A 27500-nucleotide genomic window follows, 5' to 3' on the forward strand; every position below is an offset into this window, starting at 1 on the left:
TCAAACAGTGTCTTTTTTCTGCGAGTTTTTTAAGATTACTAAAAAGTAGTGCTTTCGCGATTTAAGGTTTTGGGTACTTATTATTACGAAGAAACCAATTTTTTAGGCTTTGTATCAACAAAGAAGGTTAGTTTTAATTAATTGAGACGGTGTCATTGATGAAAGTGGTGAAATAAAGTGTATTTTTAAAAATAATTACGCTGTCCGGATTTAAAACCATGTTTTTAAATCCGGACATGTATGATGGTAACCACCTTATGTTTTTCTTAGAAAATGAAAGGACACGTTGAACCAGGTAGAAGGTGTAGTAAGAGAAAGAGTCTCGATCCACGGAACCGTCAAAATATTTGGAAATCCAAAATACTTTAAGGTATTTAATGTAGAAATACTTAATCACTTTCGTTCTCTGGTTATGTAAGGATCAGTGTAGCACTTGACTAAAATCGTACCATTAATAACACCAAAGTGGCACTAAAAGTTAAAAAAATGTATAAAGTTATGACTTTTAATACTACATTTTAGAAGTGATTAGTTGTTTACTTATAAGCATACATTTCTTAGACAAAACATGAGAAAGTTTTGCCTGTCCGGAAAATGATTCAAAAGTGTCCGGATATTGATTCACTGAGATGTGAGGTGTCCGGATTTATGAACAAGACAAGCCAGTTAATTTCTTTTATTTTAATGTATTTTATTGAGTTTTCGTTGTAAAATTGACGTGTTATTGCAAATTTAAGCTCTACATTTGATTATAGTACAAAGCAGTTACTAGAATGTTGCGAAATTATTGTTTACGGAGCATATTAAACATATGACCTGCTTAAGTGTCCGGATATTGATGCAGCATGGTATTATCACTACGATCAGCATTTTGATCTATTGTGATATCATCCAGGTGTTGTTCCACACTACGTTATTTTTGCAGTATCGCTATAGAGTGAGCGAACTGCTTATTATCCGTGCCTCTTCGCCCCTCACTTTGTCCTACTTTTCAACCAATCTAGCTCTAGATCCAGGAAGTGCGGAAACTAGTTACAATTTGTCCTTGGACAAGCGGCTTCATTCGCAGCTCAAGCAAGTATCATTCTTATAACCAGTCCCTGCTACAGGCTTCATGGTCGGTAAAGCAGAGTTCAGCACAAAGCGAGGGTGTGTGTACATATATGTATGTGTTCCTTACTACTTTAGCATTCCCAATCTCTTTCCTAGAACCCAGGTAGTGGAACAAGTTATAATTTGCCCTTGAACAAAAGGCTTCATTCGCACCTCAAGCCACTCTTCTAACTTGCCCTGGCAAGAGGCTTTCATCACAGAACAGAAGTGGAAGTCCGAAAGATTCCGCAATCAAAACTGGTAGCAGAGCCTTTTAACGTAGGACTACGTCTTTGTTTACTATACTGGGTCTTTGTTTACTATACTATACTTTGTTTGTGAAAACGAAAATAGAAGTGTAACGTTTGAATGAAAGATTACAAATGCTAATAACTACTAAACTACTGAACGAAACAATTCATATGTCGTTGGATAGATAAAATGACCAGCAATTTTATAGGGGGGGGGGAAGAAAGCAAATATAAGGGGGCGTAAGAGGGGGGGGCTCCCATACAGATGAAATACAAATTTCCTCAAAACTCCTGAACTAATCAAGCAAATGGAACCAAATTTGGAATGTAGGGGTTTCGAGAAGAAAGATTATTTTCTATGATGAATTGAGACCCTCCCCTCTTTAGGAGGGGGCTCCCACACAAATAATATACAAATTTCCTCATAACTCGAGAACTAATCAAGCAAAAAGTTTTTTTTGGAGGCATGAATTTATTTTGAATTTATTTATTTTATGATGGTTTGAGACCCCTGATCCCTGTGGTAGGAAGATAAGGAGTCTCCTACAAATAAAACAGAAATTGGTCATTCATTACCATTTCAACTTTTATGATGCATACAAATGATTTTTAAAAGAAATGTCTATGTCTCAAAGGTTGCAGGAGTTGTACTTATGAACCCCGTCCACGTATTTTCAAAGCCACCATTGCATTAAATGAAGAATTGAATCTGAATATTTGGCTCCTCTCTTTTAATCATTCACTCAAACAATAGCACTCACAGATTCTTATAAACATACATATACCAGAAATGCAGTTTACATTAGTCTTTGATCTGATGATCTGATATAGTCCTACGTATCCCTTTCGTACAACGCTTAGGGCTGTATACCTTGTAGTTTTTTGTTTTTATTTTTCTTTGGGAAGTTTTTAACATACACGCAAATAACAGCAATATAAGCAGAACGCTCGCTGCCAATCGCATAGCAGCTTTCACATGCTTTCGTATGCATTCGTATGCGTTCGTGTGTTTTCGTGGAAAAAAGTGACTCGCTACCGCCAGGTTCGCTAGTATCTATAGAAAGAAGCATGTACGTGTTTGGGTTTCTACTTCCACTTCTGTTCTGTGCTTTCATTGTTAGTAAATGCAGAATGCAGTAGGAACGATATGGAGGGGCCTGAGAATAAACCCATGCTAAAGTCACTTAACATCGAATGGCCTGATTCTACTAAGATTCGAACCTACGACCACTCGTTTTTCTAGGCAGGCTCGGTAACCTTGTGGCACCATATGCTGTTTTGGCAGAAGTCCTATCCCCGTTTTGGCAGAAGTCCTATCTCCGCAACTTTCTTCTTGAGATGCGTGTGCACCTGCTTTCCAGCTTTACGGTTAACACCGGTGATATTGAGCAGTAAATGCGATAACCCGCGACCTTACTTCAAACCAACTTTCAGCATGTGTCACCCAAGCAGCACGTTCACGTGCACATTGCACGTTCAAACCATCTAACGTCACAAAAGGGGGGCTCCGTAGCCGCATAGTTACCGAGTCTACTTTGACAAGCGAGTGGTCGTGGGTTCGAATCTTAGTAGACTCAAGCCATTCGATGTCAAGTGACTTTAGCATGGGTTTATTTTCAGGCCCCTCCACATACCCTTCCTGCATGCTGAATTCTATATATTTACTCACTGAAGCCTCCTGACAGCGTAAATGTCCCTCCTATAGTTAAGTGTACTGGTACGAGGTACGAATGAGTCCTCGCCAGCATAAATTTAATAAGCATATCGCTCACTCAATAGCGATTATAGCAAAAAGAAATGCAGTGCAGGTCATACAGCAAACACCCGGGCGATATTACAATAGATCAACTATACTGGTCGCAGTAACGAGTCCACACATGAAACAAAAAACGTCACAAAAGACCCCGATGTCTCACCCGCTATTCTGTCACTTGATATTGAACCACCCAGGATGATTCAATAATTGGATTGTTTTGTTGAAAAACCGTGTTCAAGCATAAACTGCCACAGCTCATTTCGTTTAACTGAATTGTACGCCGCCTTGAAGTCTATAAACAAATGGTTAAATTCCTTTAATTTATCGAGAATTTGTTTAAAGCTGAACGGAGCGTCCCTATCGAAAACCGCACTGATATTCGCCAACAAGGGTGCAACCCTGCAACGGTCTCAGTCTATGAAACAGGATGCCGTAGAGATTTTTGTATGCAGAATTGCGAAGAGTAATACCCCGATAATTGCAGCATTCAAGTCTTTTTACCCCGGTGTGTCATAGTTGCAGCCAACATGTGACTCGATTCTTCTCATCAGGCTGGCACTTTGCGTCGAACTACTCAATGGAAGTGACTGCAGTAGTACTACCTAATACTTGTTCGTCTGTCAGCTTGTGTTAGCCGCGTTTCTCGGCGCGAGTTTTCGAGTCCCTACCGTCCCACAGTGGTCCGAAAATCAAAAAAGTTGGCAGAAACCCCATTTTGCAAGTATTTTTAATTGATCAAATAACTCAAAAGTGTTCTTTTACATACCCATATGAGCTTAAATCCTCGTTTTGGTTGTTCGTTTCTTAGTTTTCTAAAAGCTATGGCCTTCTGAACTTGTTGAATAACGTTAAAGCCGGTGAAATCATTTCAAAAACACGTGTAGTTGTTTCTTATCGGTATGTAGCAGACGTTGCATAAATATCATAAATAGTGACATATTTAGTTAAAAGATACCTATTTCAATATTATTTAGAAGGTTACATTAGTTTTAAATATTATTGGTTCACCAAGTCTGGCTTGATTATGACAAAAATAAGGACGAATATCTAAACTCTTTTGAAGTGACAGTCGTAACTTATGGAAACCGTCGAGTTCCGCTGCCATATTACTTTTAGTATGCAGGTATACTTGTAAGGAACCGATTAAGCCTTAATTTGGCTGCAACTTTCTGCAATTAAGAAAGTAAAGACAAATCTTTGAGAAGATGTACGAATTCATGTAAGCAAATTTGATAATAACGAAAAATCCTTCCAATGGTTTCAATATATGATAGTAGGCATTGATTTTTCTGCTGGTCCTGGACTATGGACCCGTGGAAATGAAAGGGACGAGCACACCTCCACGACATCGCTATCTTGGTCTACAGAGTTTGACAGTACCCCCATTAAGTTGGACCCCTCAGTATTGTACCCCAAACAACAATGGCGTCGCATTGATTTTCTATGGAGTGATTTCCCGCCCAGTATTTTTGACGTTTCAGATTCAGTCACAGAAAAATGGCGACGTGCCGGGGGGTCGGACGAGCATTAATAAAGTTTATTGCATTGATTTTGGTGTATACCCTGAAGGAAGTTTCGTAGCGAAAAACAACAATTTAGTTTGTTTCGGGAATATCGAAACAGAATGGCGCGCTTCTAAGGCACATCTGATGCAAAGGCTCATTTCAATAGAATTTACAGGAGACACAGCACTCCCATTACATTTTATTATTAGTCTTGAATATTAAATTGAAGACCTTTTCACGATAAGGATGCACAGGGTCTAAAACTAATATTTTATTTAAAAAATACTCAAAAGTATTCAAAATGTAACACAGCATCGATACAAGTCATGGAACTGTAATTATCGTTCGCTGTATGTTACATTACATTAATGTATACTCTAGTCTAAAATCGCAGCTATTATATTATATCTAATACAATAAATAATATGAAAAAATAATTTCACACTTTTCAGTGGAAGAAAATAGAAGTCTAATATTAATTAATCAAGGGCATAGTAGAGGCTAGAAACAAAGCAATAAGAAGAAAGTTTTTCTGATTAACTTTTGTTACTTGTTTCATTATTCAGACCGATACGTATTTCGCCTACGATTTGCCGGTTTCATCAGTGTCTGTTTTGCATTTGAACTTTTTTTGAATTCCTTTATTTGAAAACTTACTTAATAATAAATAGCTGGTAAATAATTCCATTCAGATGCAATTAGAATGCACAATTGCTGAATCCAATGAGCTAAGAAAATCGAATGAGTCGCAGAAATGTGAAACAACCTTTCATCAAAAAAAATTACTTAAACAATTATTGGATTATGCAACTAAGAGTTATCAAATCGGCTCAACCGGTACTAATAAATTTAACCAATAATTAATATTATATTGTGGCAATAACGTGTATTAAAGAATTAGCTTAAAACTTAAGGGTTAAGCACTAGTTGAATGATATCACATAGATCTCCAGAGTATTTCAACCAACTTTGTAGAAGACACCTACCCTCTAGGAGGTCGTTTTTACATTTCTGCCAGCTTTTTTGACTTTCGGACCACTGTGCGTCCCTTCATCAATTGTAGAACCATCGTTTCAAAAAAATATTAATATATATGTATGACGGGGGGCTCCGTAGCCGCAAGGTTACCGAGTCTGCCTTGACAAGCGAGTGGTCGTGGGTTCGAATCTTAGTAGAATCAGGCCATTCGGTGTCAAGTGACTTTAGCATGGGTTTATTCTCAGGCCCCTCCATTTACCCTTCCTTCGTGCTGAATTTTACATTTACCCCCTGAAGTCTCTTGACAGTACAAATGTCCCTCCTATAGTTAAGTGTACTGGTCAGAGGTACGAATGAGTCCTCGCCAGGGACGGCTATAATATGGGATAGTGCTGGCAGCGAGAAATAAGTGGGTAAAGTAGATCAAGCTTTGAAGGAAGGGTAAACCCCAATACACGCAAGCACGCATACAATTTAATAAGCATATCGCTCACTCAATAGCGATTATAGCAAAAAGAAATGCAGTGCAGGTCATACAGCAAACACCCGGGCGATATTACAATAGATCAACTTATACTGGTCGCAGTAATGAGTCCACACATGGAAAAAAAATGACCGCATTTCAAGGTCAAGACTAAAAACTTGAGATTAGTCTATTACATAGGAACGGGGGCCTTCCCTCGAAAACCCGCGCCGAGAAACGCGGCTAACACAAGCTGACAGACGAACAACGTCACGTGCAGTACCTTGCAAGTCGTAAGGGCCGGCATAGTGTCGTCGTCCTGAAAGTAAACAGTAGTTAGATTAAAACTTCTCGCTCGGTGGTAATCTGCAATTGATGTAGGAAGCGGCACAATATGTGTCGATAACCCAACCTAACGCGTCGCTATCCTTGAGAAGTGGATTTTGCGGTCTCCTTTTGTCCAGCGCTTCTATGGTTCAAAGGTACAAGTACCAGCGAACCACATGCCCTGGCGGGTGTTGTGGGTTCGAATCCGGTTGTAATCTTAGATTACAGCTTGGTTCGACTCATGCACCTTCCAGTATTGGACAAAAGGTAGGAGTCAAAATGACTACTTGTAAAGCATAGCTACCAATACCCCCCCCCTTCCTTTCCGCTCTTCCCCACCTTCACCAAAAAATTTTTCATTTCTTTCCCTACCGTCCCTTCATCAATTGTAGAACCATCGTTTCAAAAAAATATTAATAAAAGTAGTGTTAAGTAAAAGTGATCTCTTCCCGACATCCGAAAGAATTCCAGTTTGGCGTCGTCCTTAGTCGGTAAACCGGTCCGGCTAGGATTCAGTGTTTTGTGTACCCTTCCACCCTCTCCGGCGTCGCCTCTGGACTCTATCCTTCGCAGTGGTGTGGCACAAATCCATCCAGCTGTTGTTACCGTGACTTTTGTTCCAACGGTGGTAAGAAGGCACCGCTCACCCACCCGCCTTCACATGTTGGCATTGGTGCCAACACTCCCGTTTCTTTTCCGTACGCAATTCTGTACGAACCGGTTTAGGAAGAGTCCTGACATTCAATGTCCCGGATTTCCAATAATCCTTGTTCTTAATCGTTCGTTTGGGTCCAAACCCATTGTGACTTATTTTCTAAATTGTTCATAGTATAAGTTTTTTAAGCATGCCGCCTGTCTAGGGCTGGTCAGGTCAGCCGTGTTCGATATAACTGGCGAGACACAGCGTTTCATAAGTCAATCGCCTGCTCCGGATCAGTCGCTGTTGTGCGCCGCCCCTAATCTGGGATACAGTCGCGTACCTGGTAAGAAGAGGAAACGATGATCCACTGTGCAGTGGGATCACTGTCATTAATCGCCCCGAATCTGGAAGCAAGCACTCACGGCTGGCTCGGCTATTTTTTTTGCAAACACGCAGTGAAAGCACGGATGCCTCTTTCTCTGCCGGTTGCTCAGATCTTGGCTAGTAAGAGTAGATGGGGTAACAACGCCCACCGGGGTAAAAATCTCCAAGAACCATACATCATTTGATGGCAAAATGATTCAATTAGTTTAAATTAGATAAAGCCGTTTATCAGCATCATGAGCTACTCGTCGCCAATTCATTGAGCGTCTCGACACTCGAAGTCAGCTTAGATCTAGTCGAAACATCAAGCACGATGGTTTCTTCTATTGTGTTTAGGTACCAAGATGTAATTCCACATCGATGTTTCATTGCCGGGGATCATGCCGAATGTTCTAACTCTTATTTTCTTGATTGTTCGCAGACATTGATTTAGTTAGGTTGCCTTACTAGGGCAACCGAGTTTAGCTATAAGGATGGCGACTTGACTTTAGCGTTCGACGCGGGTCAGACGCTGTCGTGAACCGCTTCTAATATGGAATGCAAGGTGGAGGATACAATATCTCACCTTACAGTGGAATCATACTTATGAGCCTCCCCTGACATGAGTATACTCATAAGACTGCTATAGCTATTTCCACCGGGGTAGGTTACTCGATCTCCACTACTTACCCGACTGGTACTACAAAAAATTATTCAAAAAATTAATATATTTGGGAAAAATTTTCGCTGCTTTATCAACTAAATTACCGAGATATAAAATATTTGAAAATATGAACTACAGACACAGATTGTATATTAGCAAATAGGTACCAGAACAACAGATTGAATATTAGTAAATAGGTACCAGAACAACAGATTGAATATTAGTAAAGAGACTACAGCCATACATACAACAAGCTCAACTGTCCCAGATCACGTATCGACTGAACAATCCACTCCAAATCAATTTATTTCAGTTTGTAGAACTAAGTATTTCGTTTATGGCGTGCGCCACAAACAATAAAAGAACAACAATCGAAAAAGGGCCGCTGTACATCGAGAGTCGATTGTTTGCTAGCAGCCGATTTGGTTGAAATTTATAACTAGATTATAAAGTTTCAATTTACTAGCGGGCAAGCAAGCCACAATGGCACGTGAATCGGCCGAACGCGCGCAGAATTCATTTCGATCCTATTTTTTCGATTTTTAGTGCGTACTAAAGTCAATCTAAACGTTACTCGCCTTATGCCACTGCCGCGCGTTGTGCTTAACAATAACTGCACGTTCGTAATTTTTCCCTCAAAAAATTATCGCCGTAGAATTGATAATCGATCGACGACTCACCACCTGAGGAGTTACGGCGGCAATGACATCAGTAACGTGAAATTACGATCAAGTGCCAGCCAGCATTGAGGAGTTCAGCTTGAGCGGCCGGTTGGTGCGAAAGAGAACGCACAGGAAGAAATGTTGACTACCAAAGGAAAAACAGAACCGGTGCATCAGAAAACAATAAATAAAACATAACTTTCAAGCAGCAATCGAAACGCGATCCCAATGGCAGGCCGGTTGCTCGAATCACCTTGTATTGTAAGTACCTGAACTGCGGTGGATGGAATCCATTCATTTATTGGTGTTCTTGCTGTTCTACACGTTGGAGGTTTGACGGGAGATAGCTGCTGTTATTCCCAATGGCAATCACGCCAGAGCCAGTGTCGCCAACTGCCAAAGAAAATTTGGTCTAAGGATAATACCGAGAACACGTTATAAATTTTTCGAAATTTACATTAAATTCGGAAAAATTAACTACATAGCCATTAATCTAATTGAGTTTTTTTTGGTTGTGATACAATATACACAAAATAATTAAACTAATTGAAACTTCTATATTTGTGAAAATGAAACACCCTGGCAACCGGTTCGAAACGGTAGCACCTAATGCAACCTGTTGTTGTTTTCATAAAAGTCTTTACCGTGGTCTCACCTTTCCCCGTACGCATCAGAACCAACCTGACTTGATTTAAATAATTATAATCTGGTAATACAAATATGCGCAGAGTTCGAAGCTCTGACCGGAGAAAGAGAACGCACATCACTCATAATACGCCCGATGGATGGTCCGCGAACAAAGCGCACTAAAACCCATTCCGATTGTCACCGATGATGGCCACTGTGCGGGAGGAAACCGCTGCCGGGACTCGAGTGGAATAAGTAATTTCTCCAGCTCCGAAGCTCTTTCCTGTGGCCGGACCACAGCGCAGCGCAGGCCAGCCGGTCGCGGGGTTCTAGCTGGCTACCGTGATTCGATCGCATTAGAAATTCTCCGCACCGGCCGCCACACCGTACGCACGCAGACAATGGAACGACTTCAACTTCCGAGTGATATGTGCGAGCTTTCGATATTAAACCAACTATTAATTCAATTTACACCGGTACTTGGCGGATGATGACCGCCGAACCTAGTCCGCAGGGAACTGGTTGCCTCAGCGGTGCCCGTTATTAGTGACTGCTGTTGTACCGATGCGGTTTGTTCCCTGTGTGTCTACTTATCGTTTATTTAATGAGGGTAACATGCATAAAATATTGTAAAATACGATTCAGAATAGAAATTTATTGTTCTAAACCTAATAAATCAAAGTGTTGAATTTTGTTAATTTGAGTTTTACCAAAATTTACTATAGTAAATAATAAGTAACTTTGTTTTGTTTTCTTCAACAGTACCAAATGAATTTACTGGTACAGAGAATATTGGTATTAACAATTTCTTAATCTCTATATTTCCATAAAAAGTTGGAAAACTATTAAAAATAAACGATATCTCTGGCATAAGGATCTATTACCAGCGTGTCAGAGGACTCCGATGATGGTTGATGGCCTGTTCATTTCCATATCTAACACAAAGCTTAACGTCGTGGTTTTGATTAAAATCTTGCTGAATGGCCAAGTCCGTTCTTCGTAGATATTTGGTAAAAGTTTACCGCGTTACCGAAATTATCGCGACAAAAACACGAGGAGGAGACGTACTGATAACTGTATTCCACAGTTTGAGTTGCTTAGCATCTTCGGTCAATCGTTACAGCGGTATTGAGTAACTTCGGGTCAATATTGACGGTGACACGCAGACTGTTTGCATTAGTGTTGGGGTATGTTGCTACTACTTCGTAATTGCCTATTCCCGTCATATTCAACACAAATTATTAAAAATATCAGCGACTTTTATGACACACAATGCAAAATTAATTATTCCATAATATTTTAGTTTGCTGCCTCTCATACGCGATCAATCAAAGTGAGCTGAGATCTATTTAAATGCTTTTTTTGAAATCCTAGCAGCCAAATTTTCAACGTTTTTTCGTGCGACGAAGAGCAAAATGTCGACTAATCGTTATAGTTTCCGTCATTCATAAAATGAAAATAACTCACGCAACGCATTGTTGTTATTCTGCAACCGGGAAAACTTGCATAACCTACAGAAATTTTGCAGAGACGCTGAGACTTCAGTAAGAATAATATCAAAAACATCAAATATCAAACTCCCGGATCCTCTTCTTCACTCTTCGCTCCCCTCTCACTCCAACATGAACGTTCCGCAGCTAATGTCATTCTCGTTAGTGACGAAACCGCAAATTACTTCATAACATTTCCGGAGTGATTCGCGATTGGGGCTCAACTGGCAAATTGTAAACAAATCGTTTTATTACACCATCAGCCTTAAAAAGATTGATAATATCCTTGGCAAGAATGCTTTCTTCTGTTTTAATCGTTAGAATTATTTAAAACAAGTTTTTAGTGATGGGCGATAGAAGTGTTTAATCAAAACAAATGACAATTTGCAGTTTAGCCCCTTGCATTGTTATGAAGTGACAGGCTTATTTGCAAATCGTTTTGTAAACAGACGATAGTAAAGAGCGAAACTGCGTTGTTTTCAAAACAAAGGCGCATTGTAAACAGGCGAAACTAAATAAAAAAATCAAAACAAGGCGAAACAGGGCTGGACGAATTTCATTGTCAAAATGCTTTAGGGCTCATTTCAAGGGGTTCAACTATAAAACTTAGATTTTGAGCTTGAATGCACAAATTTTATGCAGTATTGCTGTGAAATTATAAGATTGATTTATTCTACACCAATTTATGTCTTTAACCTTGATTTTTGTAACTTTTATTTAAATTAAGACTTGAAAATGTACTGGCAAATTATTCCAGTGATATTCCTCATTGTTTACACTTTGTTAGTTGCGCCCTTATCGCGAATCACTCCGGATTTGTCATACTGTCTTACACAAATACATCCGCGCTAGCTTCGTAAACATTATTGTGATTTTTAGTTCGGACGATGAAAAATTTTGATAGACGGATTTTAAAACGAATTTACGACGAATTTAAGATACAAAGTCAGTTGCGTAATTTCAATCAAATGCTTTATTAATCGCTTTTTAGTGAATTCAAAGGGCACGGATCGGAAAGTAAGTTTGTTTGAGTCAAATCAGCAGCAGTTTGTGGCTGCTATATTTCTCATCGCAATCAAGCAATGGACATGATATGATATGAGGTTTGTCGTAATCTGTACAGACCGCGATAAAGTATGTGTCGCTTACAAGTAGTGGTTCCAATGAATCTTATTCTGGTTGCTCCTATGTTCTTGATCGCTTGAAGCGATTTTTTTCCATCCCTTCTCGCAGAGCACAGAGAGCGCTCTTGGTGCAGCACCCAGTGTGAACTGAGAGTGCGCCGTAAATACTTAAGATAGAGCAATACTTAAGATTCAGCAATCGTAGAGATAATAATTGACTCTATAAGGTCCCCATATGTAAAATTTTCGAATATTGCTTGGCTTAGGTGTTACAATTAAATAAGCAAAATAGGTGCACTAAGCGCAGGACAGCTCTGCCTCGAAGCTAACTGTGGAACACCCGCGGTTTATTTGTACTTCTTCGCACCAATAGCTGTATTGAATATACGGTCCGTAAGCATAGATAGTTACTTCTTTCACGTATCAAGCAGGCAGATAGGCCTGTTAGATGAGGGAATTCCTAGTGATTTTCCTACGTTTGGTAGTGATAGTAAGATCTTCACCAAACTTTTTGGGGGTTTTGAGGCGGCTCAAACCCTTCCACGATCACCCATAGTCCAGGCATTGAAGATGCCCTCCAATGACTACTGGCTTGCATCCCGTAAACTCGTCAGCCTCTGGTCGAAATGCTTCGGTGCCTGCCTAGGCGGAGTGTAGCAACTAGAGACGGAGACGCTATAGACTACAGTGATCACATACACTTCTTAGTCGTTTGATACCACCGATACCAATACGTTCTTCTATGAGGCTTTCTTCACCTACAGCAGCGGTTAACCTGCTGCCTAGTTGCGTGTGCACACCTTTACTTTGCCCAACTTTACCTTGCCCACTTTTATCCGAATTGCTTTTATTGCCAATCTGCAGTATTTTATTATAGATGTCTAGGAAGGCTGTTATAAACGTTCGCACCTATCGCAGTGTGAATTTCAGACCATTTCCTAGTTGCAGTCTGCATGCGCTCAAAACTCTCGACGGTGTATATCACGCCTTGAAGTCGTACGCCGCGACCCAACATCGAGCAGCTACGAGACACCGGAGTTGCCCAGGAATACGCGCGGTAGCTGGAAGCAGCACTACCAACGGAAGAGCAACTTGGCGCAGCAACTCTTAAAAATGGTTGGAAAGGCATTAAGACCGCCATCGGTAGCACTGCTCTAGCGGCACTAGGTACAATGAATCCGAACCGAAAAAACGATTGGTTCGACGGCGAATGCGAGCAATTAGTGCAGGGCAATAATGCAGCACGTGCGAGAATGCTGCAACATCGTACGAGGGCGAATGTGGAGCGATATAAACAAGCACGGAACAGGCAAAACTCGGTCTTCCGGAGGACAAAGCGCCAACAGGAAGAACGAGACCGCGAGGCGATGGAAGAACTGTACCATGCTAACGATAAACGGAAGTTCTACGAGAAGTTAAACCGTCGGGACTCAGACGGTAATCTTCTCACGAACGAACGTGAGGTGATCGAGAGGTGGAAGCAGTATTATGAGGAGCACCTTAACAGCGATGTAGCAGAACAAGAAGGTGACGATATGGCAATAGATCTTGGAGCACGTGCAGAAGACGACAGAATACCAGCCCCCGACCTCCAAAAGGTAACAGAAGAGATCGGTCGATTAAAAAACAATAAAGCGGCTGGGGCTGATCAGCTACCCGGCGAGCTGCTGAAATACGGTGGTGACGCACTGGCTAGAGCGCTGCTCTCGGTCATTGTCAAGATTTGGGAGGAGGAGCTACTACCGGAGGCATCGTGTGTCCGATCTACAAAAAGGGCGACAAGTTGGATTGTTGTAATTACCGCGCAATCACACTGTTGAACGCCGCCTACAAGATACTCTCCCAACTTTTATGTCGTCGATAATCACCAACTGCAAAGGAGTTCGTGAGGCAATATCAAGCGGGATTCATGGGTGCCCGTGCCACCAAGGATCAGATTTTCACGCTGTTGCAGAAATGTCGCGAATACAACGTGCCTGCCCACGCATCATTTATTCATCGTCTTCAAATCGGCGTATGATACGATCGATCGAGATCAGCCATGGAAGATTATGCACTACTACGGATTTCCGGAAAAACTAACGCGATTGGTCAAGGCGACGATGGATCGAGTAATGTGTGTTGTTCGAGTATCAGGGGCAGTTTCGAGCCCCTTTGAATCTCGAAGAGGGTTACGGCAAAGTGATGGGCTTTCATGTTTGCTGTTTAACATTGCTTTGGAGGGTGTGATAAGAAGAGCGGGTATAGACACGAGTGGCACGATATTCACGAAGTCCATCCAGATTCTTGGTTTCGCTGACGACGTTGACATCATTACACGTACCTTTGAGAGGATGGCGGAATCGTACATCGGACTGAAAGGTGAAGTCAAGCGGATTGGACTTGTCATTAATGTATCGAAAACAAAATACATGAAAGGAAGAGGTTCTAGAGAAGTGAATGCTGACCTTCCTCCTCGGATTCATTTGGACGGTGATGAACTCGAGGCGGTAGAAGAGTTCGTGTATCTGGGCTCACTGATAACCGCAGACAACGACACCAGCAGAGAAATACAGAGACGCATTATGGCAGGAAATTGTGCCTACTTTGGACTCCGTAGAACGCTGCGATCGAACAAAATTCGCCACCACACGAAGTTAACAATCTACAAGACGCTGTTTAGACCGGTAGTCCTTTACAGCCATGAGACATGGACTATGCTCGTGGACAACCACCGCGCCCTTAGTGTTTTCGAACGGAAGGTCATTAGCGATCCCAAATACACGAACTCCTCTACCATTTCTAATTCGTCGCCGTTAACGGTTACCGCGGGAGACGCGCGTTTGTTTCCTTTGAGCCTTTTCCTTTCATGTATTTGGTCTTTGACGCATTTATTTTTAGTCCAATTCTCCTAGACTACGCTTTCAGTCTGGCGTAGATTGCCTCCCCCATCGCAAAGTTCCTGGCTATGATATTGAAGTCATCTGAAAAGCCTAGAAGTTGGCTACACTTGGTAAAAATCGTGCCTCTCGTTTCGATGCCCGCTTGTCGGATCACCCCCTCAAGAGCGATGTTGAACAGCATGCAGAATAAACCGTCACCTTGTCTCAACCCTCGTCGCGTCCCGAAGGGACTCGTGTGTGTCCCAGAGATGCGTACGAAGCACATCACTCGATCTAATGTAGCTCTGTTTAGTCACGTCAGTTTGTCCGGAAAACCGTGTTCGTGTATTATCTGCCATAGCTTGTCTCGATAGACTGTATCGTATGCTGCTTTGAAATCAATAAAGATGTGATGCGTGGCCACGTTGTACTCCCGACATTTCTGCAAGATCTGTCGGATAGTAAAAATTTGGTCCGTAGTTCCGCGAGCCCACATGAAACCCGCCGGATAATTCCATACGAAACCTTGTGCTATCGATGACAACCAGCGTAACAGGATCTGGGAGAGTACCTTGTAGGCAGCGTTTACCAGCGTAATACCGCGATAGTTGCAGCAGTCTAGCCGATCACCCTTTTTGTAGATGGGACAAACCACTCCTTACATCCATTCCTCCGGTAGCTTTTCCTCCTCCCAAATCCTCGAAATAACCTAGTGTAGAGCCTTTGCTAGCGTTTCTCCGCCATGTTTATAAAGCTCTGCCGGTAGGCGGTTCTTCCCAGCGGCTCCATTGGTCTCCAGCAGCCCAATTTCTCGTTTGACTTCTTGGAGATCAGGTGCTAGGACATTACTATCTTGCATGGGCGCACCTAGGTTAATTTCCGTTCCGCCTCCTTCTGCGACTTCGCCATTGAGGTCTTCATCGAAGAACTCCTTCCACCTTTCGACCACCTCGCGCTCGTTTGTGATTAGATTCCCTCCTTCGTCCCTACACATGTCAGGTTTCGGTGTGTAGCCCTTCCGAGTTTGCTTCACCTGCTCATAAAACTTGCGTGTGTCATTAGCTCGGAATAGTTGTTCTAGTGCTTCACGATCTCTGTCGTCCTTTTGGCGCTTTTTCCTCCTCAGGATCGTGGTCAACTGGTTCCTAGCTCGTCGGTATTTGGCCAGGTTCTCTCTGGTGGTAATACTAAGATAATTTTTCCATGCAGCTTTTTTCCTACGCGGCTTGTTGGTATTCCCCATCAGACCAATCATGTTGTGTACTACGATGCTTAACACCTAGTGCCGCGGTAGCGGCCCCTCCGATGGGCGAGCGTATTCTGCCCCAACCGTCGTCGAGGTTTGAAGCACCTAACTCCTCGGAAGAAGGCAGTGCCTCATTCAGTATTCGCGCGTAGTTCTCGGCAGCTTGCGGGTTATCTAGCCACCTGATGTTTAGCCGAGGAGGGCGGCTTTGACGTGTCCGGTATACGGTGTACAGATTTAAGCGCACATGTACTGCTACTAGGTAATGGTCTGAATCAATATCCGCACCCCGTCGGGAGTGTACGTTCGTGATGTTAGAGAAAAACCGGCCCTCTATGAGAACGTGGTCAATTTGGTTCATTGTGCGTTGGTCAGGTGATCTCAAGGTGGCTTTGTGGATATCCTTGCGTGGGAAAAAGGTGCTTCGGATCACCAGGCCTCGGAAAGCTGCGAAGTTGGCCGTTATCGTTCGTGTTCGAGTCGATAACTACAGGGGAATATCAGCCTTATGTGCTGTATCGAAGCTGTTCGAGTTAGTAATCATCGAGCCAATCTTCTCCTATTGCCAACAAACGTTAGCCAACGAGCAACACGGTTTCCTCCCAAAGCGATCCTGCACTACGAATTTGCTTTGTTTCACTAATTACGTGACTGATAGCTTCACTGAACGTTCGCAAACTGACGCAATATATACTGATCTCTCCGCTGCCTTCGACAAAGTCAACCATCGTATTGCCGTCGCCAAGCTGGACCGCCTCGGATTCTGTGGGAGCTTGCTGAACTGGTTTACATCCTATCTGACAGGACGAACTATCCGTGTGAGGATCGGTCAGGAGATCTCGGATCCATTCTCCGCCTCGTCTGGGATTGCACAAGGCAGCCATCTGGGTCCGCTGGTCTTCTTGCTTTATTTTAATGATGTACATAACTTGCTCGACTGCCCGCGACTGGCGTTTGCAGACGACTTGAAGTTATTCTCGAAAATCAACTGCATCGGCGATGCCCATCTCCTCCAGAAACAACTGGACATTTTCGCGCATTGGTGTGCACTAAACCGCATGCTACTCAACCCATCAAAATGCTCAGTAGTGACGTTTACCAGGAAACTGCAGCCGCTGAACTTTGATTACAGCCTCGATTCAACTCCGATCCCACGAGTCGATCACGTGAAGGACCTAGGCGTAATACTGGACTGCCATCTCACCTATAAACAGCACATGTCATTCATTGTGTCTAGAGCCTCTAGAATGCTCGGTCTAATTATTCGCATGACAAGAGAATTCCGAAACATACAATGCCTTACTGCCTTATACTGCTCATTAGTGCGATCTCCTCTCGAATATTGCTCGTCAGTGTGGAATCCACACTACAACAACGCTGTTTTACGGATCGAAAATATCCAACGTAGATTCGTTCGCTATGCTCTACGCCTTCTACCTTGGAGACAACCTATGCAGGTCACTCCTTATGAGGAACGTTGTCAACTTCTCCGACTCGACACACTCCAGCTTCGCCGCGATACCTCTCGTGCAATGACTGTCGCAGACGTTTTAACAGCCCGTATCGACTGCCCAGACATCCTCCAGTTGATAAACATAAACGCCCCCTCCAGAACTTTAAGGATGGTTCCGACACTACGTCTACCGCACCGACGAACTAACTATGGTGCTAACAGTGCAATTATAGGCTTGCAAAAAGTTTTCAACAGAGTGTCAGCCGTTTTCGACTATCATGTGTCCCGTAACGTGCAACGCACAAAAATTATTTTAATATTAAGACGACTCTTTTATCATTAGGGCAACTGTGTCTGTTGATATATACATGTAAATATATAAATATATAGAGAGTGTTAGTGTGCTGGCTATGGGGTCCTACCACCGGTCTGTACATTTCTTCCCTACCGACCTGGCCGTTCATATCCCCGATGACGATCTTGATGTCTCGTGACTAGCAGCTGTCGTACGTTGCCTTCACCCTCGCGTAGAACGCTTCTTTCTCATCATCGGGTCTACCTTCGTGCGGGCAGTGCACGTTAATGATGCTATAAATGAAGAAACGGCCCTTTATCCTCAATACACACATTCTCTCGTTGATCGCCTTCCAATCAATCACGCGATCCTGCATTCCGCCCAACACTACAAAGCCCGTTCCCAGTTCGTTGGCAGTGCCACCGCTCTGGTAAAACTGGGCCTTTCCGCCACGGATCTTCCATACCTTTTCTCCTTTGCGACAGATTTCCTGCAGAGCTACGATGCAGAGTTTGCGGGGTTCAAGCTGTTCAATAAGCACCCGTTCGCAACCTGCGAAATTTAGCGATCTGCAGTTCCAAGTACCGAGTCTCCATTCGTCGTCCATGTTCCGTCGCCTAGCTCGATGCCGAAGATTCCGCTCCGAATTTGCTTTAATTTTGTAAGTTTTTTTTATTTAGGTGTGTAGCCGTACTGGGGCAACACTACCGAGTCTCGCGATGGGGCTGCCATCTTACAGTGCCGAGAATCACTATACCTCCTTCCCGGTTAGTATACGACCTTAGTCTCCACCGGGGTTGGTTACCCGATCTCCGCTAAGGTTGCTCGTATTCCGCCTGGTACCACGAGGAGGTCATGATCGGAGTTGCTGGATAAGAGGCTAACGACCACTATAGTGTTCATATTCCGCATTATTCAGTCATTTACCAGGCCATTTACCATTTTCATATGTATATAAAAGATAAAAATCAGCATTACGTACAGATATACATGCTAATAAATCGTATGCGATATTTTGGAGGCGTTTTACGTAATTAGGAATAATTATAAGCGTCACGACTGTGTAAGCATTTATTTACGATAATATCCGATTAAGCACGACTCGCTTCGTAATGCTGTACGATTTTGTGCTGAAAATCGTATTTATGTCAGTTATTATCATTATATACGATAGAAAACCAACTTGGGCCCACTCTATCAAGCTTTAATAACGTTTTTGAATTTGTTAGGAGATATTTACGATAATTTTCATATATTGATATACGAGTTGGTGCTAGTTGGGTACGCAGGGAGTGTAGCAGATACAGTAAAACGGTCTGTGTCAAAAGGACTGCGGTTCCGGCGAAATCAGGCAAGCTAGTCGTGCAGATCAGTACGATAGTATAACCTTTAAAGAGATTGACTTGAGTGGACTGAAGAGTCCATATGGTAAGTTAACCATAATCACAATCGGTTCTTGTTGAATGAATGATGCGATATAACTAATGAGCAACTCAAAGTTGGAGGAGTCTTCTGGCTCCTGGTGTACCATCAACGATAGTGGCGTAGAGTTCACGGAACAACCTGTATTGGAGTAGTTGGATTCCAACAAAATCAAGTCAAACTAAACGAGAGGTAGGACTCATAGTCATGCAGCGATTGTAAGCGCGTGCATAGCCGTCCTGTCAGAGATAATGTATGATTATGAAAGAGCGAAGGACTTCTATCCAAGTGTTTAAGTCTTAAAGTCTATCTAGTTATTAAAGGCAGCATTTGCTCCTATTTGGGCACGCAAAGCTTGGTGAAACTTCTAAAATACTCTGCAGGTTTTGCGATCCTTGAAAACTTCGATTGTTATTGTTACTAGGTACCATCTGCCTCCCAAAACATTATAATAAACAATTTAAGTACAAGACTAGCAAACCAACTCGTCAATCAAGGAAATTGAAAAATCCACACACAATCTTGAGCATAGCCTCAAACTTATGCCCAAAGTGAGTAACAATGAACTGCAGTCGGTGGAGTGAGCAAATATATATTAATACATAATTCATATTCTCCCCGTTGTCAGAACGCATGTATTTATGATTGTCATGCATTGGGCTTCTGGAATTAATTTCAATATTTCCACCGCCCGTCCTCTTCCAGCCGGCCATTCATGCATGCGTCCCATCATCGATGCAATTCCTCTGGGGCACACTGATCTTACGCGATCGTTTTCATTGCCGCTCGCTACTGTCCTCGCCGTCTTGGTTCGACCAATTGGATCGGTGGTGTACGCCCAGAAGCTTACACTTGCTTGCATTATTGCTTACGTTGCGTTGGTCTCATTGTTATCAGATCGAACTACCGTTTGTGGGATTGCGTCGCGTCCCGTCCCGGGGACGGGCGGCACCGGTACGGACGGTACGGTGCGCTCCCCGTTCTGTCGAAGCACAGTACGTTACACAGATCGAAGATTTACGGACGAAGGTGAGGAAAATTATTAAATTAAGCGCGAACCCAGGGGGACCACGACAACAACAACAACCAATCGTGGTTATAGTTCTGGGTGGAGATTTTCGATCTACCGGCAACTGTTTTTGTATGCAGTTCAGAGCATGAACGCGTAAGGTTACAATCGGAACGGCTATCCTTCGTCATTTTACTCGTTCGATTAAAAATTCACCTTCGCCGGTGAAGACCAACCCAAGGGCAGGGTAACGGAACGGGGAGGGGGGGAAGAAAAAAGGATGTTCTTTATTAAATCATCACGTTTTGTTTTCGGGGTTGAATGAAAGATCACAACAGCACCTGAATAAATCTTCACAATCAGAATGGTAATAAATTTGTTGACTTCGGAGGAATATGAATTGCGTGCATTTCGGCTGCAGTTCGAAATAAAGTTAATGCTGCGAATGACACAGGAAGTGGATCAACGTGAATGGATTTTTTCTCAGAAAAGGTTATTTATAGGAACCTACCAAGCTATTAGATGTAAGTGTGAATGGAAGGTGTAATGATTGATTAGTGCTTAGTTGTTCATGATACAAAAAAGCACAAATGTTTTTGACGATCAAATATTAGAACAGAACAGGATATAATACTGAAGCAAAAAACACATGCCTACACTGTTTTGCAATCAATATTACCGAAGTGCTGATTGATTCGCTGTCACGCGGCCTATATTTTGCTCGAATGATTTAACTTAACTGCTCGTTTGCAAGTGGGAATTGTAATATTTCCACAACTGTAAGTACCTTGCCAGAAAAATGAATGACAAAAATTACATCGGACATGCAATCGGGTTGTGGCACTGTGAACGATTTTTTTCCTTTCTACCATTCATCAACTGATTTAAAACGGAGCACCAACCGAAACGCACAACCGGTCAATTGGAGTGCATCGTGAAGTTGCAAACTGCAACTGCAAGTTCGGAGAAGAGTGAGTTACTGGCAGTTGTAGTGGAAGATCGTGGCGGGCGGTGAAGTCGAAAATTATTTCATGCCAATTCTGCTGCACTTGGCGGTGGTACCTTGACACGGCATGGCTAAATGGCGAGGAAAAAAACTGTAAACTGTTGATTGATTCACCTATTTATGTTCTTTTTGACATTTTAAGCAAATGCAATTTCAAAAACCTGAAAATAATTTCTTGGAAACACGTGCTTCTTAATAATTTTGTATGAAAATATATGCAAATTCTTTTTCACCAGTGAAATTTTGACTGAACATAGTACAATTCCCATAACCACGATCCACTGGGGCATGTCCCAGTTCATATCACCGCTGTCGGACCGATTACCCCCCCTAAGTGATACGGATAATTTCTCTTTTTCGGCAGCTCTGGCATCTTAATAGAGTTATTTCAACAGCCTTCAAACCTGCCATTCGTGTATGTTGGCCCTTCCGGCACAGTTCACCTCTCCTTATGTTTTGTTTTTTCCAAGTCCGAGACTTGCCAGGATCATTCACATCAGGAAAACGGCCAAACGGAAAAAGGACAAAGGTGAACCGGGAACGCTGCACCAACCGGCGACCGGCGGCGGCGGTACAGTGGTGGCGTCTTGCACGAAATCGAAGAAACTGCGCCTCACGCCTCGTTTGACCAACGCTTTTTGACTAAAGCAGCGCGAAAAGTCAGCTCAATTTGGACCGTGATTAAATAATTTTCGAGAAAGTTTCATTTTACTTCTTAATAAGCTGGTATTTGTTTTCGGCCCTGCAAAGTTTTTTTTTTCGCCAAGTGACCAGCGACGCAGCGCCAGAAACAAGAAACACGGAAATAATTGATTTGCACGTATTCTTTCTGAACGAGGGCAGACAGGCAAATGAGAAGCGTTCCGGAGGCGGAAGGGAAATTGAGTTATTAACTAATTAAAAATAAAGCAAAAATTAGCTTCAACATTCGTGGCGAACAGTGTGCTGCGTGGCAGGTAATTTGCTGCCTCGGCCAGGCAGGGCCGGAAAAAAGGCGCATTAATCGCATGCAATCAAAAGTATTTCACGTCAAATGAATTCCGGGAACAAGATCAATCACGCCAGGCAGATTGGCTGTTTTCATGAATTTGCTTTTAGTGGGTGTTGTTGTTTCTTTACCTTCGTATGAAGATTCAAGGAATACGGGTCAGTGAACCTGATATGGGGTTCGTCGCTTATAATTATTCGTCTGCTTTGCCTTTTGACTTTTAATTTTATTTATTGAATAAACAAAAAGCACTTAAATAATTTTTCGATAGTAAATTTACACGTGTAAATGTGACTATAAAAGGCGCAATTTAATGGATTGCCGCGCACAATGGCCATTATTTTCAGTAAACATCTCTTTATCAAAAGGGATCCCCATTGATTGCTTTAAAATTTCCGTCCGGGAAAACCAATCGGCGACTGCGGTTCAATCAGGGAAACGGCACTGCACTTCCTTTCCAATGGAACGTTTACCCATTGGACCCATCACCGATTGCAATTTCAGCACTCCCTGCTGTCGCTGCTAGGCAACAATGAAGCTTTGACCCCTGGCCTTCGGCTCGGCTTCGAACGCCCGCTGTCCACGTCGGAACGCGAACGGGGTAGGATAGGTGATCAGTTTCGGGGCGTAATCGATGATGTCGATTTATTTAGAAAGCTGGCTCATCAAGTTATTAGCTAATGTGAGTGAATGAGAAGGTCAATAGTTCAAAGCACACTAAAATTACCATTATAGTATCATCGTAATCAAAGCGTATCGTTAGAAGCCCGAGGAAAAATTTAACAGCATCAAACGAGCAGCTCGACGCTCTCTGCTCACCGGATTCATATTCATGCAAATTAACATACAAATTAATCGCGAAGAACGCATTCGTTAAACACATCACCCAAACAAACTATAATCCCTATTCATTCAACGAAAATCGCCTACAGACGACTATTTATCGCATTCGATTCACTCAGCATTTTCCCAGGTTTCGTTTATCGCGTTCGGCATAAGCTGAGCAAATGATCCATGCATAAACATCTTGTCCAACAGACGGACACTGCACCCAATCGAGCGGCAGCTAGCCACCACCACCACCAGGCGATCGCTATCAAACGGACGGACGAAACAGGTTCCCCGACCGATTGGCGTAAAAGCCGCCACGGAGACGTTCTGTGTTATAGTTGTAATCCTGTCCGGATCGATCGACATGCCTACCGATCAGTTCATATCTCGTCGCGCATGGCATATCATTGGAATCGAAGAAAACACATCTTCTCGATCGATTCATAACCGAACAGATCCGAAACTAGAAAGAGCGAGGAACTGTCGAAGCGCAAACTCGCAATGATGCGATGCCGTTTTTACTGTGTCCGCTTGAGGCTGAAGCTCACAGGAACATTATTGCGAATGGATCCAGTTTCCTCAGGTTCAGCAGCCTTCAGGGATTGACCATTAAACGGCTTGTTTGCCGTTCGACGAACACCAACCAAAGCAAACAATAAATAGAAAACGATTGGGTGTTCGAACATTGTAATAATAAAGTAAAATTTGTATTAGCCATGATCGAACATGACATGTTGCATATATCATGTACCTACATAGGTACTTCATTCAATATTGAGCTGAAGCAATCATTCACAACGTTATCGATCTGATTAAATAATCGAGGGAAATAGAAAATGGAGTGCGCCTGGTGTGATGTTGACAATTTAATTGGTTCAGCAGTTACAACATGAATTGAATGACATAATTTGATATTCTGTAGAACTTCGGAACAAGTTTGTGAATAACACAGCAGTAAAGTAAAAATTTATAAGGCCAAGGTGTGGCTTATTATAAAATGCTGCTTAGTAGAGAGATTTCGTGCCAAACTGTTTAGGATAGGGTGTTTTGAAATTCTCTCATCAATGTAAGATAAAGATAGAGAGGCAAAGATGATGATGATGGAATGATGGACTGAAGGAAAGTTTGTATGTTTATATCAGTATCCCACCATTACACCGAAATGCTTAAATTAGCTCCACCAAACTTGACATGTGTGATCCTTAATATACGAAAATTGTCAAAGTGGAAAAGGACGGGTCGCAGTGTTACGAAGCTCGTGAGATCTAATTTTCTCTCACACGCGTTCACGTTCTAAAGATCACACTAGCATGAGCAACTCTCTCGGACTCCGTTTCTTACTTTTTTCATGTCCTGCGACGAGCTTTTCCAAATATGTATTAGCTATCATCTACGGCATTTGATACGCTCACACTCACGAGGGGCCGCACTCGTACCCACGCGTGAAACGAAGGCGGAAGATAACGAAGAAAAGAAAAGGTAAAGTAAATCTGCAGCCATACATCCTACTCACGCTCGTGAGCTGTTGATCGCTCACGAGCTGTTGGTCTTGCGAGCGGGCTGCGCAGAATGACGCTACAAGAATGTATGCTCGCGAGTGTCTCGGTAGCAGAAAGTATGCATGCAGCAAATGCGGTTGTTTGTCGTACGCTTGCGTTGGTGGAGTAAGCGTTGGATGCTATGCTTCTCACACTCGCTCGCATCGGAATCGGGCTCGGCATCGTTTGCTTCTCGCTCGATTTGCAACATTGGTGACCCCTACAAAGAATTGATCTACCGGATTCCTACGATTAAGAAAAAACTAGACGCTATCGCAAAGCTTTGGGTCTGTACGTGCAACAGTGAGTAAGGAATGAAGGAGTGGAGTAAGGATAGTGATTTATTTTGACATAGGACTACGTCTTTCAGGAAGGTAGTTGGTATAGGGTGTCATTCCAAAAAATCTTTCTCGAAAAGTGGTCAGTTTTTGAACGCTAATAGCTTAGTGGTTTCCCGAACGATTTTCAATATTCTTACACCAATCGACTGGAAAATCTTTTAAGAATTGGTCCAAATGAAGAAAAGTATGGATTCTTGATGTTGAACTATTGGAAAATTGAAAATAATGAACCTATGTTTTACCAGAATTCTCGCTTCGTGATTGGTTGGAAGATTCTTTACGATGATCTAAACCTACACCAATTTGATATCTGTGCTTGGGAAGTAAGATTTCTTGACACCGCGATTAAACCTAGACCATTTTGATGTCCTTGCTTGGGAAGTACGCCAGAAAAAGTGACTAAGCCCCCTCGTGCCATGTCCTTGCTTGGGAAGTACGCCAGAAAAAGTGACTAAGCCCCCTCGTGCCAACAAATTTCTTACGAACGCGATTAAACATAGTCCAATTTGATGTCTGTGTAAGGGAAGTGTGTCAGAAAAAATGACACAAGTTCGTTGTCCCAGCAGATAGCAAATTTTTCACTGCGAGACGATTAAACCTAGGCGAATTTGATATCTGTGTTGGAAAAATGTGCTACAGCTTTAGTGTTCGGTTATAATACGACTATGTATGAATACGCTTGCTTGCCGTTACATTAGAAGTGTAGTGAAAAGATGTGCTGTTGATAAAATAGGATTGTATTGGTAAAATCCCTTCAACGTGGGTAATCATGGGTAATAAAAACAATCTTTAATTTCTGTACGGTAGCAGGAAAGCAATAGTTTGTGTTCTTGATTTTGTTAAATTGTTTCCAAATGCACATAGAAATAACTCTGAAATTTTTTGAGGATTGAACGGATGCAATGTTACTACTTTGAAAAATGTTACATACAACGCATGTAGCACGTATATATGTTGCATATAGCATGTATACATGAAAAATCGAATGATTACAAGCATCGATACACGCTACTATCACTACAAAGAGACTTACGTAGTCCTGCGTCACCTATATATGTGTCGTGTCTTGTACACAACCCCTCTGATTTTTAGTTGGGCATCTATTATACGATTGATTTCTTCGAGGTTTAGATAAGTGCTAAAATAATGTACTCGTCATATGAAGTTAGCTACCACATTGTTTTTCATGTGCAATGGATGGCTGGAAAAGAAATATAAAAATCGTCCTGATGACATAGGTTTGGCATACCATTCTCTTCGATTGTTTGATTTTCCTTCCGTACTAGAATCATGCCCAAAAAGGGGAGCCTTCGGTTGGTTGCAGTTTCGCAGGCACCTAAAAAAAAAATTTTTGTCTGTCTGTCTGTCTGTCTGTCTGTCTGTCTGTCTGTCTGTCTGTCTGTCTGTCTGTCTGTCTGTCTGTCTGTCTGTCTGTCTGTCTGTCTGTCTGTCTGTCTGTCTGTCTGTCTGTCTGTCTGTCTGTCTGTCTGTCTGTCTGTCTGTCTGTCTGTCTGTCTGTCTGTCTGTCTGTCTGTCTGTCTGTCTGTCTGTCTGTCTGTCTGTCTGTCTGTCTGTCTGTCTGTCTGTCTGTCTGTCTGTCTGTCTGTCTGTCTGTCTGTCTGTCTGTCTGTCTGTCTGTCTGTCTGTCTGTCTGTCTGTCTGTCTGTCTGTCTGTCTGTCTGTCTGTCTGTCTGTCTGTCTGTCTGTCTGTCTGTCTGTCTGTCTGTCTGTCTGTCTGTCTGTCTGTCTGTCTGTCTGTCTGTCTGTCTGTCTGTCTGTCTGTCTGTCTGTCTGTCTGTCTGTCTGTCTGTCTGTCTGTCTGTCTGTCTGTCTGTCTGTCTGTCTGTCTGTCTGTCTGTCTGTCTGTCTGTCTGTCTGTCTGTCTGTCTGTCTGTCTGTCTGTCTGTCTGTCTGTCTGTCTGTCTGTCTGTCTGTCTGTCTGTCTGTCTGTCTGTCTGTCTGTCTGTCTGTCTGTCTGTCTGTCTGTCTGTCTGTCTGTCTGTCTGTCTGTCTGTCTGTCTGTCTGTCTGTCTGTCTGTCTGTCTGTCTGTCTGTCTGTCTGTCTGTCTGTCTGTCTGTCTGTCTGTCTGTCTGTCTGTCTGTCTGTCTGTCTGTCTGTCTGTCTGTCTGTCTGTCTGTCTGTCTGTCTGTCTGTCTGTCTGTCTGTCTGTCTGTCTGTCTGTCTGTCTGTCTGTCTGTCTGTCTGTCTGTCTGTCTGTCTGTCTGTCTGTCTGTCTGTCTGTCTGTCTGTCTGTCTGTCTGTCTGTCTGTCTGTCTGTCTGTCTGTCTGTCTGTCTGTCTGTCTGTCTGTCTGTCTGTCTGTCTGTCTGTCTGTCTGTCTGTCTGTCTGTCTGTCTGTCTGTCTGTCTGTCTGTCTGTCTGTCTGTCTGTCTGTCTGTCTGTCTGTCTGTCTGTCTGTCTGTCTGTCTGTCTGTCTGTCTGTCTGTCTGTCTGTCTGTCTGTCTGTCTGTCTGTCTGTCTGTCTGTCTGTCTGTCTGTCTGTCTGTCTGTCTGTCTGTCTGTCTGTCTGTCTGTCTGTCTGTCTGTCTGTCTGTCTGTCTGTCTGTC

This window comes from Sabethes cyaneus, chromosome 2, assembly GCF_943734655.1.
Source record: "Sabethes cyaneus chromosome 2, idSabCyanKW18_F2, whole genome shotgun sequence".
Classification (NCBI taxonomy): Eukaryota; Metazoa; Arthropoda; class Insecta; order Diptera; family Culicidae; genus Sabethes; species Sabethes cyaneus.